The sequence below is a fragment of the Bison bison genome, unplaced genomic scaffold (genome assembly GCF_000754665.1).
Source record: "Bison bison bison isolate TAMUID 2011002044 unplaced genomic scaffold, Bison_UMD1.0 scf7180017864471, whole genome shotgun sequence".
In the NCBI taxonomy this organism is placed as follows: domain Eukaryota; kingdom Metazoa; phylum Chordata; class Mammalia; order Artiodactyla; family Bovidae; genus Bison; species Bison bison.
The window spans coordinates 14,391,613-14,395,463 of record NW_011495032.1 but is presented as its reverse complement, the minus strand read 5'-3'; positions in this window follow the sequence as shown (position 1 = coordinate 14,395,463).

Here is a 3,851-nt window from a genome sequence, read left to right as displayed (position 1 = left end):
GGTTCACATATTGCTGAAGCCTGGCTTGGAGGATTTGAGCATTACTTTACTAGCATGTGAGATGAGTGCAATTGTGCAGTAGTTTGAGCATTCTTTGGCATTGCCTTTCTTTGGGATTGGAATGAAAACTGACCGTTTCCAGTCCTATGGCCACTGCCGAGTTTTCCAAATTTGCTGGCATATTGAGTGCAGCACTTTCACAGCATCATCTTTCAGGATTTGAAAGAGCTCCACTGGAATTCCATCACCTCCACTAGCTTTGTTCGTAGTGATGCTTTCTAAGGCCCACTTGACTTCACGTTTCGGGATGTCTGACTCTAGGTCAGTGATCACACCATCGTGATTATCTGGGTCGCGAAGATCTTTTTTGTACAGTTCTTCTGTGTATTCTTGCCATCTCTTCTTAATATCTTCTGCTTCTGTTAGGTCCATATCATTTCTGTCCTTTATCGAGCCCATCTTTGCATGAAATGTTCCCTTGGTATCTCTAATTTTCTTGAAGAGATCTCTAGTCTTTCCCATTCTGTTGTTTTCCTCTATTTCTTTGCATTGATCGCTGAGGAAGGCTTTCTTATCTCTTCTTGCTATTCTTTGGAACTCTGCATTCAGATGCTTATATCTTTCCTTTTCTCCTTGCGACTTAGCAGCAGCATAGTAAAAGGAAGACATTTATTAAGTGAGTTAGTGTATTCTTAGCAGAGAAGTCTGCTGCTGCTGCTGCTGCTGCTAAGTCACTCCAGTCATGTCCGACTCTGTGCGACCCCACAGACGGCAGCCCACCAAGCTCCCCCGTCCCCGGGATTCTCCAGGCAAGAACACTGGAGTGGGTTGCCATTTCCTTCTCCAATGCATGAAAGTGAAGTCACTCAGTTGTGTCCGACTCTTCTCGACCTCATGGATTGCAGCCTACCGGGCTCCTCTGTCCATGGGATTTTCCAGGCAAGAGTACTGGAGTGGGGTGCCATTGCCTTCTCTGTAGTAGAAAAGTCTATAAACTATTTTTAAGTTAGGGTATATATACATCATAAGGAAATAAGTCCATATGGAAAAAAGGAGGCTGCATGACAATACGTATACTGTGATTAGATTTTTTGAAAAGTAAAATGGATACATTCATTACATGGATATATATTCATAAATCTATTTTCCTATCTATACACCTGGAAGAACATGAAACAAAAATTAACGAATCACTATGGGTATTAAAATTATTATGTGTAGAAGTAAGAATTTTCCCTTTTTATTTCACATACTCTAAATTATTTGAAGTTTTAAAATGATGTCTTACTAACAGGGTAGAGATTTATGCAGCCAAAGTACCCATTTACTTGACCTTTTCTATGCCTTTATTTCACTTGGCACTGTTGACCACGCTCCGTCCTGTACAAATGCTGAGTTAGGTGCGTCTTCTGAGTCTTCCCACGACACACTGTACTTATTCCAATTTTAGAACTTTGCATTTTAATTTATAATTGCCAACTTAGTCGTCTACTTTCTCCAAGTAGACTTAAAAGTCAAACACTTTCCCTGTTTCATCATTGTACACATTATAGAGTGCAGTTCAATGACTGTTTGTTCAAAGTGTCCTGTAATTTGTATTGTATCGAATGTGTATTATCTGGTTTTGTGGAAAGTAAAAGAGGCAGCGCTCAGAAGGTAAAAAGGGAAGTGATAGAGACAGGATGGAAAGTCCTGACGATGGGCTGTGTCCATTGGCTAAGCAGTTGAACTACCAGGTGAAAGGTTCCCTTCACTGCAGTGTAAGTAGATCAAAGGAACAAGGTAGAGATGTGTGGGAGAAACTATGCAAAAAGGGAAGGGAGGTAAATAGCCTTCTCCTTTGGGGGAATTCCAAACTTAGGTAGGAAACTCTTCTGCAGATGTCTGTCTCTGGTAACCTAGTAGTATATGCATCTCATGTGGGTGGGATACATAGCAGCAGCATGGGGCTTCTGAAGGGGAAGTTGGAAGGCAAATATGACCATAAGAGCAAGAGAAAGCAGGACTTGCTTATTAGGATAAAGATTAAGCTGTCCCAAGAAAGAAACACCAAAAAGTATACATCTATATGCAGAGGCTTAAATAACTTGTTTTCTTATGTTATAATAAGTTGAACAGTCCAGCCTGTCAAGGAATCTCTACAGAGTCATTCAAGGACCAGATTCCTTTCATTTATTGCTTCATTGTCAAAGTTCATGTGGGCACATTCAGGGTTCCAGCCTATGGAAAGGGAAAAGAGGAACTCCAAGGTAAGTTACTTATAGAGATGGTCCAGAAATTACATATAACATCAGTTTGTATGTTACTTCCACTTACATTCCATCAACCAAAACTTAGCCACGTAATCACATCTAACTGTGAAAAGAGGATGGAGGTATATAGTCTTTAGCTGAGTAGCCATGTACCCAGTGTAATCTCTTTCTATGGAAGAAGCCAAGTATGGGTTTTGGAGAAAAACTAGTTTCTGCCATATAAAGAAATTAAATATTGTTTTCCTAACCTAACTAATAAAAGTTGCCTCGAAACCCTGGTGGCCAACAAATGCTTGTCTAATGCTACTAATGCATGTGCAGTGCAGAAACCAAGGACAAGGAAGAAACTTAGAGCTAAACGTGTTCAATGTAAGAGACTATTATGAGAAAATGTTAAAATATCTTTAATGATATGCACAGCATTGAAATCCTTATCTGAGACCAATATGACAACCAAGCACAGAGGTTCAGCAGAAAGGCCAGTATTTAGGAGTGTGATCATCTCTATTTCTCCTTCGATACTGAAGGTAGCATCTCAACACAGGACGGGTTTCTTAAACTCTCCACTCTGGACCTGCCATCATCTCCCTCTTCACAGCCAGTCAGGTCCCCTTTCTCTGGACTCCAATAGTATTCTTTATATGGTCCCACCACAGCATTTATCACGTTGCATTGTATCAAAAGTTACTGTCTCTCTCTAGCTTGAACATGGTCACCTCAAGAATCAGGACCATGTGCCACTGAAGGTACTAGTTCTTTTTCAGGATGAAAATATCTGTATTTGGTAGGGCTGCTCTAACAAAATACTACAGATTGGGTGGGTTGATCAAGTTGTCAGCAGGACTGGTTTCTTCTGAGGCCTCTCTCCTTGGCTTCCAGATGGCCACCTTCTCACTGTGTCCTCACATGGTCCTTTCTCTGAGCACATGGATCCTTGGTGTCTATGCATCCAAATTTCCTCTTCTTAGAAGGACACTGGTCAGACTGGGTTACTATCGTTCTTTGTACCAGTCAGATTGGATTAGGACCCTAATGACCTCATTTTAACTTGTCCCTTTAAAGTCCCTATTTTCAAGAACAGTCACATTCTTAGTTACTGGAGGTTAGGACTTCAACATACCAATTTTAGGGGGCAAAATTCAGCCCATAATATGTTTATGATCTTTGTTGGTTATAAAAGTAATCTTTTTTTTTTAAGTCAAATCATATAGAAATCAGAGAAGGTAATGGCAACCCACTCCAGTACTCTTGCCTGGAAAATCCCATGGACAGAGGAGCCTGGTGGGCTGCAGTTCATGGAGTCGCTAAGAGTCGGGCACGACTGAGCGGCTTCACTTTCACTTTTCAGTTTCATGCATTGGAGAAGGAAATGGCAACCCACTGCAGTGTTCTTGCCTGGAGAATCCCAGGGACGGCAGAGCCTGGTGGGCTACCATCTATGGGGTTGCACAGAGTCGGACATGACTGAAGTGACTTAGCAGCAGCAGCAGCATATAGAAATGTGTAAATAAAAGTCAGTCTCCTATCATCTCACCTCTCATTACAGTGTCTCCTAACAGTTAAGGATAATAAGCATTTTTCTTAAATGAATGAGTGAGC